General features: G+C 51.1%; 1 protein-coding gene across 2 annotated transcripts in view; it reads right to left on the bottom strand.

Annotated features, from left to right (window-relative positions):
• Positions 1-13,010, bottom strand: part of FAM135B (family with sequence similarity 135 member B) — a 269,959-nt gene that overhangs the window by 187,292 nt on the left and 69,657 nt on the right. The window contains exon 1 of one of the 2 annotated variants that reach the window (XM_032873484.1): positions 3,230-3,272. The exons of the other annotated variant lie outside the window; for it this stretch is intronic. The gene's annotated coding sequence lies outside the window, so the exon portion shown is untranslated. Of the gene's footprint in view, positions 1-3,229; positions 3,273-13,010 lie in introns of those variants that run through there. 2 annotated transcript variants of the gene reach the window in all.

The following is a 13,010-nucleotide window of genomic DNA, read 5'->3' as shown; positions in this document are numbered from 1 at the left end:
CTCCCTGAACAATTTAGCCCCAAGGCCATTAAGGGACCCCAGCAAGGAGCCAGCCAGGTCAAGGACACCCTATTCCAAGGATCCACGTTATACTTCCCACTACATTTCTACCTTCGTATGTAGTCATCTCCTTGATACATGCATGTGTCCACTGGCATGACCCTCCTCCACCTGGTCAGCATTTAGGACTGCCAGACTTAACAATTAAAAAAAAGACAATGAATAATGCAAAATGGGGCATCTAGTTTCACTAAAAAAAAAAAAAAAAAGTAACTATTTCTTTGTTTATCTGAAAATCAGATTTAATGGGGCTTCCTGTATTTTATCTGGGAGCCTTATCACACTGGTGTACCCCCCAGAGCACAGAGTAGGTGCAGAATAAGTATTTATGAAAATTTATGAAAAACTAAATGAAGACACAATCCCTAGCCCGATATTCATTGTGCTCACTGATGAGGAATTCAGTCACCATGCCCACGTGCACGCATGTGTGTGTGTGTGTGTGTGTGCATGCACAAGTGTGTGTGTGCCCCGATCACTGTTAATACTCTAGTGGGCAGAGAAGGCAAAATAAGAAAAGGAAGTTGGCGTGGCGGCCACATCTAGATCTGCCTTCTCCCGCTTTCCTGTCCCCTTCCCCGGCGTTATGGTGGTGCAGAAGCCAGAGAAGCAGAGGGGGTACCAAGTAAGTAACGTGAAACCACTCTAGAAATTCACAACTGGAAGAGGAAGACCGGGGAGCAGCCGTGATGACCCTGGGAGTGCCACGCGGGGAAGCAGAGAGGAAGTGTCACCCTCAGAGTGACTTTCCCGGGATCTGGACCCTCCAGCAGGATTTGAGAAGATGGGATGAGTAAGACAGTAAGAGGCAGCAAAAGACACCTCTGAAACCAAAGACCCACCTGCTTCCCCTCCCTCCCACCACCCCCTGCAGGCTGTTCTTGACTAGCTGACCTCCTTCTCTCTGGTCTTGGAGCCGCAGGGGTTGGGGAGAGGCTGGTTGTCTCGATCCCTTCCAGCGAATGTCTCCTGACTGGTGCGTGTCATTATTCTCATTTTATGGCTGAGGATCTAGAGCTCTGAATCCCTCCCTCCCACAAGACCGGCCTCTCCCGCCCCCCACCTCCAGCACCAGCCCCCTTCTGCGCCAGCCCCATCAACCTCTCTACCTGCCAGCATCATGGAGACCCTACTGGTTTCCAGAATATTCAAGCTGTTTCATAGTTTCCTTTAGCCTAGCCTTGCGCAGACTAACCCCGCCTTGATCTCTCCTCTCCAACCCTACAGCCTCCACTTCCCCTCCAGAAGGACTCACGTGCCAGCTGCCTTCCGAAGCCAAGCCGGCTGGCTGGCCGGCCCTCAGTCCCTACCCTGCTTCAGCCAGACCTCTTCTCAGTCATTATGGCTGGACGGTAATGTTCACATTAGGTAGTAATTCCTGAGCTCTCCCTATATATCAGGGCCCATTCTAAGGTTTTTTATATGATTAATGTAATCTTCCCAACAAACTCATGCACTTAAGTAGTACTATGATCATCCTCCTTTTACACAAGAGGCACACACATGGTAAGCAACTTGCCTGAGGGTCACACAGCTAAATAAGTAGCAAACCCCACAGGATAACCAAGGGGGCCTGGCTGGGGTCCCAGCTTCCCCCCCCCACCCTGCCATGCCTGTGCCTCCTGTACGCCCTGCGCAAGGGGGTGGGGAGTGGGGTGGTGGGAGGAGGCGGCGCACCTGTCACCAGCTCCTAGCCAAGGAGGGACCACAGGGGACCAGGGTACTCAAATAGAATTAACTGAATGAAACTGCCTAATGTAGGGAAAACAACTTGAATATCAAATGTCACACATTCAAGTAGGTTGGAATGTAACCATCTCATTTAAATAAATGTTGCCTTTCCTGACTTGGCAACTGTCTTTGTCTCTTTCATCTGGCCTCTGGCTGAGGAGCTCCTCCTACCAAACCTAGCTTCTGCTCCTACCTTGTGTGTACCTAGAGCCCTCTTCACAGAGCTCCCTAGGCCAGAAGACAAAAGTAACACTCTGCTGTGTGTGAAAACATTAGCTAATTAGAGTAATTCTCACTAAGGTGTGAAGGAAGCCAACAGGCAGAGGGGAGCAGGGAGGGGAATGTGTTTTAAGACAGAAGCCACACAGATCGCGTGCTGCTTGCATGGGCCTGACCTTTCAGTACCACCATTCCCAGTCAGCCCATCCACCTCTCGCACCTTCTCAAAATCACAGAGCTGATGCCACCAGCGTGGGATTTTTCTAAGCCCAAATGGGAAAAGAACAGCGTTCTTGAATTAGACCTGAGCTTGAATCCCTCCTCTTTCCAGCTTTGTGACCTTGGGCAAGTACTTTACCTCTTCTGAACTTCTAGGTCCCCATCTGTAAGGGAAGTTTGGGGAGATTAGGCCAACACAGTCCTGGTACAAGCAGGGGACGGGTCGTGGGTCTCTCCTCTTTGTGCCGACCTCTCTCCCCGCCCCCCCTTCTTCCACCCTCCAAGCCTCTTGGAAGGAATTAGACTGTGCTCTGAATGTATTCCTTATTAAGTGTTTCTTCCCAAAAGAGTCTCACGGTCAAATAAATTTGGGACTCACCAGACTAAACGAGGTTAACGCTTGGTCTGGAGGACTTCTCAGAGAATCTAAGCAGCATTTAATCCACCAGTGTTTAGTCAGTCTCCAAGGTGGGAGTACTCTCTCTGACACTAATTTAGTCCAAAAATTAATTTTTTTAAGACTGCTATGTGCCATGAACAGGGTTATCTATAAACAGTGAATTTACTTTCTTAAACTTAGCTTATGATCTGGAGGGACAGGTGCACTAGAAGAAAATTGTCCTTTTACCTGAAAGGATTATTTTGATTTCAGCTTGGGGTCCTCTGCATGGAGGAGAACCTCAGTGGGTATCCCCAGGCTGAACCTGGGCAGTTTACTTTCCAGGACCCACAGAGCACATGCCTGGCATTCCCCTCCCCCACCCTCTCATTTTGCATCTTTGCATTATCTTTGCGTGTCTCTGGAGACTCTGGGGGACCAGAACAGCGTGTGCCACAGAATATGCATCCACGTAATCCTGTTGGGTGGATGGATGGAGGGATCAAGAGATGGACAGACAGAAGGACAGAGAGCCAACGTGCTGTCCAAGGATGTCTAACCCTGTGTTTGGAAGCCAGATCTCCCAGGGGCACACCGTAGCCCTGTGACCTAGCCACACACCTGATGGGGCTCAGTCTCTTCCTTTATGACATGGGGACTTGGGCCAGACTGGGGCCAGGCAGGTGACATCCTTGCATACACGGAGGCTCTGGGACAGGTGACGGGCCAGAGAACAGGGCCCCTGAGCCCCAGAGGCTGTGGCCCTTCAACAGAGCCGGCCTGGGGTTGCTCTATTTTCCAAAAGAAGACAGATGTCGAATGCACTACGTGAGATCTCCTGCTATCAACTGTTGGAAACAATTCAGCGACTCTGAAACTCTCTGCAGGCCGCGCAAAACCCGTCTGTAGAGCGTGCGTGTCCCAGGGCGAGCCGCTCGAGAGCTGTGGACACAGTAATGAGGAGCCGCATGCCAGGAATGGGGCTGTGCGCCTTACCGCGCTGGCTCGCTCCGCCTCACATCAACCCTGGGCACAGCTACTACGATCATCCCCACTTTACAGATGAGGGAGTAGAGGCTCAGGAAGGCCAAGTAACTTCTCCGTGATCAGAGAATGGTGTTGGAAGAGGTGACCTGGGAGCCCCTCCCATGGACCCTGTCTTCGGCCGGGGCTTTCCCAGAACCCCACAGCAGCCCCGTGATGGTCAGCATGCCTGTCTTACTGAGGAGCTCAGAGGTTCAAATGGGCCACCACGGCCCAGGTCCCAGTACCAGTGACTGGTGGAGACAGATCCTAACTCAGGTCGATGCAATGGGAAAGAGCAGAGCTGCTGGGAGTCTGCCCTTGTGAACACCCAGGGAAGCTACTCCTTTACCCAATTTCCTGAGAGACAGGGACACACAGAGCGGGGGTGGCTGAAGTGGGTGGGGGGAAGTGGAGGAGGGCAGAGAAACAAAGGCTAAAATGAACGTCTGGAGAAGGGACGCAGTAACCCAATCATTGAATGGGTATGTGTAGAGTTGGGTCACTGTGTCCCTTCTCCACACTTTCATTCTAGCCTCTATTTCTCTGCCCTCCTCCACCTGCCACCCCCCAAGTTCAACCACCCCTACTGACCCAGCAGGATGCTCCTGATGTGGGAGCTCATACCTTTGCCTTTCTCCACGCCACCTGCACCTGCGAGGGAAACGTGCCCCAACCCCAAGTGCTGTTGATCTAATAAGACTGCGGTTACATTAATTATATTTAAATGTCTCCACTTGTACATAAATTTCCCTGCACAGCCCTGCCATTACCTCTGCTCCCAAGCCTCCCTCATGGTCTCCGGTCCTCAGAGGAGTTCCCCACAGAACCACCAGCCCCAATATAGGAGCCTGGTGGAGAGACGCCCCCCCCCCACTCCTTTGTGGGAGGTTTGCTCCTATTTTGCATTGCAGATGGACTCTGTTCTGAGCAAGACCCAGCACCTGGAAAACCAGAGGAGCTCTAGGGTAAGAGGAAAACCTGAAGGCCAGACACACCTGAGTGTGCATTCATGCTCTGCCCCTTACCAGCTGGGTGGCCTTGGTGCTCGGCCCCACCAGATCCTAGGGTTTGGATGAGGCGGGATCTCATCTTTTTAGGTCCTAGGTGTGTCTCCTTGGAAACAGGTCTCATTTACACGGCAAACATTTACCGTAATATTATAGGCCAGTTAATATGCCTGGCACTGGGCATTTGCATATGACAGAGAACCGTTGATAGCTGTGCTTTGGGGACAGAGAGCAAAGACATTCTGGATTCCTAAGGACCTTGATTTTAACGACTGCCACTTAACAAAGAGATGACATTAGGCTGATTATTTTACCCTGTGGCACCTCATTTTCAATATCTACAAAATGAGAATACTAGTTGTCTCTTCCCATGTCCGCGATGATTAAAATAATGCATGCAGTACCCCGACCACGGTCCCTGGGTCACGAAGGCTGTGATCCACGAAGCGATGTAGTTATTCCGCCGATTTCCTGCACACAGGACTCAGGGCGTTAGGACTGCATTACCAGCTTCCCTGCTGTACATTCACGTCATTTATTTTCCCATTTATGGACCTGAGTTTGCCCAGCTGTGCAAGGAAAGGGCAGCTCTGCCTACTGAGAAGACCATGGGCTTTGGGGCCAGACTTGCACCAGAGGCCAGTCCTGCCCCTTACTGGGGGAGTGGGCTACAGAACCTCTGAGGGCTCCTTTTGCTGGTGTCTCCCCACACGACTGTGAGCCTCGAGCATGCCCTTGACCATGTGTCGTCTATCAGGGAAGCACAGCGGCCAGCATGTGTTGTTCCATTGTCACTTAGTATGAGTAAGGAAGGAAAGGGACAGAGGGAGAGGCTGGCAGCTGTGCTATGCATTGCACATAAAATAGCATAAATGCATGCTTTTTTCCTTTTTCTTTTTTTATCACATGATCTCTACACCCAACATGGGGCTTAAACTCACAACCCCTCGATCAAGTCACATGCTCTACCAACTGAGCCAGCCAGGAGCCCCAAAGTAAACTCATTCTTGACTGTGTTCAGGTGCTGTTCCACTGAGTGCCCAGGACACTGGGATGAGGTGGGGAGGAGGAAGAGGAGACTAGGCCATGAGCAGGGTCACTTGTCCTGTCTCCCCAGCATCCAACACAAGCCCCTACATTGTCCGAGAAGGCTCAGTGACTATTAATGTGTGGATGCATTCGTTTATTTACTTGACCCTCATGGCACTCTGTGGATAACCATTATTAGCGGTGGGGATACTGGGGCCCATGGCAGGGTGCACACCACCCCCACAAGCTTCCCTTCTGCCAGCCTTGCCAGGCTCAGAAAAACCTCATGTGGAGAACAGAACCACTGACCGGGTGGCCCTGTGTCCCCACCTGCTGCCGTGCAGAGAGGAGCCCCTGGCTGCCTTCCCCCCGGAGCTTCCCCAATGCGGCACCTGCTTCCTTTGCAAAGTGCACCCCTAGCCCTCGCACTGACCCACGGGGTACATGCGGCTTCCTCGGTCACACAGCCAGAGGAACCCAGGAGACAAACTAAAAGTATGAGAAAAGAGGTTTCCTTGACCAACATGTCTGAGACCCCTGCAAACATGTGGGCGAGCTGGGGGGTGCAGTCCCCCGATGGGAGAGCAGAGCCGTGAACCACCTCAGCGGGTGACCGGCCCTGCTCTGAGCTGCCCAAGATCAACGCACAGCTTCAGGGCCGCTGGATGCCGCACGCGTAGGAGATCCTGCGCGGGGCCCGGCTGTGTGTCCCCAAGCACGCAGGACAAACCCGGCCGGCGTGGGAAGCCCAGCCCCACAACATGGGTGGGCCTTGAGAGTGCTGCGCCCCGTGAAAGGCGTCGGGCGCTGAAGGTCATGTGTCATACAGGTGCGCCCCTACAAAATGCCCAGAGCAGGTACGTCCGTAACGAGGGCACCGGGCGGCTTCTGAAGGTGTGGCGAGAAGCAGGAGCGAGGGCTGCTAACGGATCCGGCATCTCCTTTTGGGGGGATGAGGGTGTTGGGGAACTAGACACATGGCCCCTTGAAGGTGCTGAATAGACACTTCAAATCCTACATTTTGTGTTTTATCAGCTTCATTTGGACAAAAACATATAATCTCCAGTATGTTCCTATTACGTGACTCTCATAGCCAATCGCTCAGTAATAAGAAATTCTTTCACTCTGAAAAATCTTGCTTCCGTTACGTCTCTTCTCTGACTTCAAGGCCGCCCGCCCACTTCTCGGCTCTGATTTCCCAGACTGGGTCGCCGTCTCTCACAGGACAGAGCTCCAGGAGTTTGACCTCAGGGTTCAGGACCCCAGAACACTTTCCTCCAAAGAACACACCCCCTGGGGTCTTTCAGCCTCAGAGCAGAAGCGGCACTGCCGTACCCTGGGCCCGTCATGGCCCCAGCATTCCTGCAGGGAAGCTCGCCACCAGCCAAGCTAAGGCGGCCCCCTCCCTCCGGGGGGCACGGCATCTCTTCTCCCAGCCTGAGCGAGTGCACCCCGGCCTCTGGTGCCTATACACGTCATGCACTTGGGTGTGGAGCTCCCCTGCATGTAAGCCTCCTCACCAGGCTGTCAGCCCTGCCCCCTCCCTTGGTTCCCAAACCAGGCAGACTCAGAGAGGGGCCACAGCTCAGCAGCCAGCTCTTCCAGGACCCTGTGAAGCTGGGGGCCCCCACTCTGCAGCTTCTGTAAAATGAGGACAATGCCCATGGGGGCCAAGAGCGGGCATGACATAGTCACTCCCAGGGGCCGGGAGTTCCTGGGGTCCAAGCAGGTGGAAAGGCCCAGGGAAGCGAGGAGGCAATGACCGGCTCTTCAAGGCTAGGAGGGTGAACCCAGTTCCCACCCTTGCTAGGCCCAGGTAATCCGAAACAGATGCTCACAGCACATGGAAGTGTGAGCCATGGGTTTTAGGAAAAACCGGCCAAGTTTAGAGCCCGGGGAGAGAGGAGCCCAGCTCAGCTACCTGCAGACCCAGCTCCAGGCCCAGGAGAGACTTGCTCTGGGGATAACAGAGGCAGTGGGTCAGCTGGGAGATGAGGCACAGGGAGCAGGGAATGGGTGGAGGACATCGTCCCAAAGTGGAAATCTTCCATGAATTCAAGGCAGCCCGTCGATGTGATGGTTTTATACCTAAACTGGATGATGTGCGAGGCAGCTCGGAAATGATGCCCTTGAGAGGTCAGGGTCAGACCTCCAAAGAAAGGAGTAAAAATGCCTTGTATTCATGACTGCTCCGTCCCCACCCAGACCTGGTCCTGCCTCCAGCCTCAAGTTCCCCTAATACGGAGCACAGGAAACTCACAGACTCTCGCTGGAAGTTTGATGAGAAAAATAATAAACACCTGTTCCGGGGATTGAACTCAGCTCTCCATGACTCTGGAACAGAGCTCATGCACCACAACACCTTGTTACGGATATTTACTGTCTGTTTCATCACTAGTAAAAGAATAAGGGGAGTCATGATAAAAAAAAATCTTTAAAACCCCAATATCGGGGCGCCTGGGTGGCTCAGTGGGTTAAGCCGCTGCCTTCGGCTCAGGTCATGATCTCAGGGTCCTGGGATCGAGTCCCGCATCGGGCTCTCTGCTCAGCAGAGAGCCTGCTTCCCCCCCGCCCTTCCTCTCTCTCTGCCTGCCTCTCTGCCTACCTGTGATCTCTGTCAAATAAATAAATAAAAATCTTTAAAACCCCAATATCAGGATGTCGTTCCATTGCATCATCTTAATTAACACAAGAGCCATTTTCCCGGGATTGCCCCACTAATATCTAGTGTCCCACGGTACGATGATGAACAGTGTCCCCATTTGTGCTCAGAAGTGTCAGGCATGACCAGGACCTCATATGATCACCCTGCCCCCAGAGCAACACTCCAAGGCATGCCTTATTATTTCTGCCTCCTTACACAGGAGGCGACGGGAGCTCAGGCAGATGAGCTATTTCAGCTGAGTGCAGACCAGGATTCAGACTGAGTCTGTCTATAGTAGGGCTGAGTGCTAATCTCTCCCCAACGTTTCCTCTCTGAAGGGGTGGTTTTCAGATAATGCCCTTTAGCCCCAGGGTAGGGAGCAGCATTCCTTAGGGTCCACCAGGGAACTCAGAAAAACCAGGAGTGGGGGGAAGAGGGGCTCAGGGGTCCTACCTCCCCCAACTATGGGCAGACCAAACCCCTCTTATCTGTTTTACAGATGGAGAAGGAAGGTTTCCATAAAGTTCCTTGGGGGAATAAAAAGCCTAATATTTTAAAAAATGAACAAAGTGATTTCTTTATTTCTGTATCACCAGTACCTAGAACAATGCCAGGTCCACGGGGTCCCAGTAAAAGCTTCTCGGATAAATGAGAAAAGGAACTCTAGTCATTACCTACTGACTTTCCAGGCTGACAGCTCATCTGAACTGACTTACACAGACTTTCTAGTGACCAATTCTATCATGGCAAAATTCACTACCAAAATACTCATGTCAGAATGATCCCCCCAACTTCATAAGCCGTAACACGGAAAGTCCTAATTACAGAAGGAATCCTTGAGCTCATTTGGCATTGGAGGTAAAAAGTATATCCTTGGCAAGGTTGTAAAGAGAAACCACGAGTATATAGCATCACCTCCTGACATTATCGAGCAAACCACATACTTCTAATTTTCTCCTTAAAGCTGGCCTTTAATTAGCACACACACTCTCTGAGCTCCCCAGCACCTGTGTATCCATTATGTTTAAGTAGTGCCTAGACAATTTCCCATTCACTTGTTTTTCCCTTCCTTTCCTGAGCCCCAGGATTCAGGTTTTGCTTGTATCTATTCCCCAGAGTTCCTGTGAGGACTTGGCCCTGGGTAAAGACTCAGTAAATATCAGATGGCTGAATGGATGTTTGAGGTCAAGGACTCCCAGGGGTTGGGTCTCTCTGGAACCCGGGCTCTGGGAGCTCTGGAAGCATGCCAGTGCTTGGCTAGGATTCTGCCCAAGGTCAAATGGAAGGCGGGCTAATGCTGGAGCCAGAGGGACTATTCGGATAGGCCAGTTCAGACAGGGTAGGAGAATGCAAATGTCCCAGACCAGGAGACATAAGGCAGATCACTGGGTCCCTCACACAGGGCCTGGAACAGAATGGCAGCGTGCTCACTGTCCGTTCTGGAATGGCTTGGGAGCGGGAGGCAGCGCCAGTGGTCAGAGCCTGGTGGTAAACCAAAAGTCTGGTCATCCCGTAAGGCTGAGGTCCCAGCATCTCCCTAGATCCTCCCAGTCTTAGCCTCCCCCACCCACCACCTTTAGACAGAAGTGGGAAGAAGGGAGGAATGAGAGAAGGAGGAAGAGGACTGGGAAAGATGAGTCAGGAAAAGTAGGTCAGACACCTACTCTCCAGCAGAATTCCAAATGTGGAAGGAGCTGCCTGATGCAACCTGAGCCATCCCCCGAATTCCTTAGCACATTGTGGCTCAGCCGGTGGTTAAACCCATTCAGCACTTACTACCTTTCAGGGCTGCCAAGACCTTTTTCCTTCCATTGGGCCGCCCACAGCTTCACTCCACACCTGTGGGAAGTGACCATTCCAAATTCCAGATTCTAATATGCCTGGACATGGAACTGGTACAAGAAATACCATCTTAGATGAAGAGTTGAAACGCCGGTAAACTATTTGTGGCTTATTGTCTAAAGTTTGGTGACTTGGCACAAACTAAACCATCGACCATTCAATACCTCTGATTGGACTTGACAGTGCAGTATGTTTAACCAGCAACTTGGAAATTCAGGAAATTTTGGGGTCCAAAGAGAGAGCCCTTAGAGATCTTGTAATGGCGGATTTACTTCCCAGATAACGAACCCAGACACTCTTACATGAAACATCAGTTGGTGTTCTATCATGCTCAACCAAACTTGGAAGAAACTGGGTTGATACAGATGTCAAGCCTGCAGGACTTCTCAGAGCCTTTGATAAGATTATTCCTTCTGTGCCCTTCCAAAAAGTACAGACTCTCTCTTCACCTTCCCTGATATGGAATTCTTATTTTGTAGGTTCTCACCTGAACTGACAGACTATGGTACATCCCCTATAGAAAACCTAATCTAATCAAATATCATCCTATTAAAGACAAGGACCCTCCCATCTACCAGCTCTGTAAACCTGAGCAAGCCACTGAAACATTGTGAACTTCAGTTGCCTCTTCTGCAGTCCCCATCCTGCAGACCCAGGAGTGGGATAATGGAAAACCATGAGCAAGCCCACGGGAGACACACGGTGCTCATGCTGGCTTTCTTCCCTGAGTGGCAGCCGCAGGCTTGGAAGGAACCCTTCTGCTTACCTGCCTGGGCTCTGAGCCAAATGTTGGTCCCAGGGACATTTCACATCTATTCTCCCAATCTTCAGCAAAAAGAAAGAAAAATGGCCTTTTAACCCCAGCTGACAGAGCAATGGGACCCAGGAAGGCCAAGGATGAGTGTCTTTCTACCTAATATAGTCTTTTCCTGGAGCAATAACAACCAGTTGCATTTCCTTTCTCAAGAGCCGGGTGATAAATGTGACTGATGGGTCAGGACCACCACCGGGGATAATACATCTTAGGGTGAAGCTACGAGACCTGATCGTTTCGCCACACCATTTGCTTAAGCGGATCTTCGCAGGAAGTACCAGCGTCCTGGGAACATAGGCACGGTTTCCCCGGGCGAGTCCTGACGTCCACAGATAGCTGCACCGATTCCCCCAAGGAATGGGGCTCCCACGCAGATCAAACAGGAAGAAAAGGCAGCTAGACCTAAACTCCTAATTTTCTGGGGTCTTGGAAACCCGTGGACGAGGGAGTGCTTGGAACACTTCCTCCCAGACAGCATCAAGCCCTCTCACAGGGCATGTCTGCTACTGTACTAGGTCCTCCGAAGCCGGGTAAGGGATTTCCTATTTGCTGGGGAAACAGAACGCACATTCGAGAAACAGGGTGAAGAATGCAAACTGGCTTAGCCTTTGCAGAAAGGAGTGTGGAGGTTCCTCAGATAATGAGCAACAGAAATAACTTCGCATGCAACAGCCCCAATTCTGGGTATTTATCCAAAGGGTTATAGTCTGGGGTCTTAATGAGGTACCTAAACTCCAGCGTTCCTGCAGCATTAATCATAACAGCCAGGATATCGAAATGACTTAAGTGTCCAGTGATGGACGAATGGATACAGGGCATGTGGTCTATCCACAGCTTTTCTTCTGGATCTTAAAAAAGAAAGATCCTGCCATTTGCAACAACATGGAGGGACATTGGGGGGGGGGCGCGTGAGGCTAAGAGAAATAAGCCAGAAACAGCAAGACAATTACTGCATGACCTCTCCTACGTGTACAATTGTGAAAAGTCAAGCTCATAGAAGCAGAGAGCTTCTTTGCTTTTAAGAGCTTGACTCCAAGCAGAGTAGAGCAGCAGTTGCCAGGGGTAAGGAGGAGAGAGAAACCGGGAGATGACTGGTCGAAAGGGACAACGTTTCAGTTATGCAAGACAAGTAAGTTCAGGAGAGCCACTATATAGCCTAGTACCTATGGCTGGCAATGCTATGTTATAAATTTGAAACTGGTGGAGAGGGTAGATTTTACATTCAATGCTCTTACCAATCAGTCAATCATCAGTCAATCAAGGAATAAGAAAGGGCCAGGAGGAAGCTGTACTAGATGATGGGCGTGTGTGGCCTTGATGCTGGTGACGGTTTCCCAGGAGTGTACTGACCCCCAAACTCCTGGAATTGCATATATTAAGTATGTATGGATTTTCACATGTTGATCATACTGCAATAAAACGGTTTAGTGGCTCAGTCAGTTAAGCTTTTGCCTTTGGCTCAGGTCATAATCCTGGGGTCCTGGGATTGAGTCCCGCAACGGGCTCCTTGCTTAGCAGGGAGCCTGCTTCTCCCTCTGCCTCTGCTGCTCCCTCCCTTGCTTGTGTGCACACTTTCTCTCTCTCTCTCTCTGACAAATATGTAAATAAATAAATCTTTAAAAACGAAATAATAAATAAAATGGTTTAAAAAAAAAAAAAACCCTCAGCAGGGACAGTGCTCCCAGATAAGTAAATAAGTAAGTAAGAAAGCTAACACACACATACACGAAGGCACACACCTGAATAAATAGGGAAGAACTCTCCTGTGCCATTCTGCTCGGCTCTGACATTCTCGCCCCCAGTGCGAAAGACAGGACAGCTGCTTTTCTGCCATGCCCCCCTCGAGTAGGACCCACTGCTGTCACAGGCACAAAGCACCCACCCTGGGCCAGATATTGTGCCCATAGATGCTCTGGGTGGGCTCAACTCTGCCCCAAAAGGTGGGTGCTTTCCACCGAAGGGGAGACAAAGGCACAGGAGGGCAGGTCAGCTGTCCAAGGTCCAATAGTCAGGCAGGACAGTGCTGGACCCCAGGACTCC

Source organism: Lontra canadensis, unplaced genomic scaffold (assembly GCF_010015895.1).
Source record: "Lontra canadensis isolate GAN:19392208 unplaced genomic scaffold, GSC_riverotter_1.0 scaffold49, whole genome shotgun sequence".
Classification (NCBI taxonomy): Eukaryota; Metazoa; Chordata; class Mammalia; order Carnivora; family Mustelidae; genus Lontra; species Lontra canadensis.
This window is presented reverse-complemented; position numbering and strand designations above follow the sequence as displayed.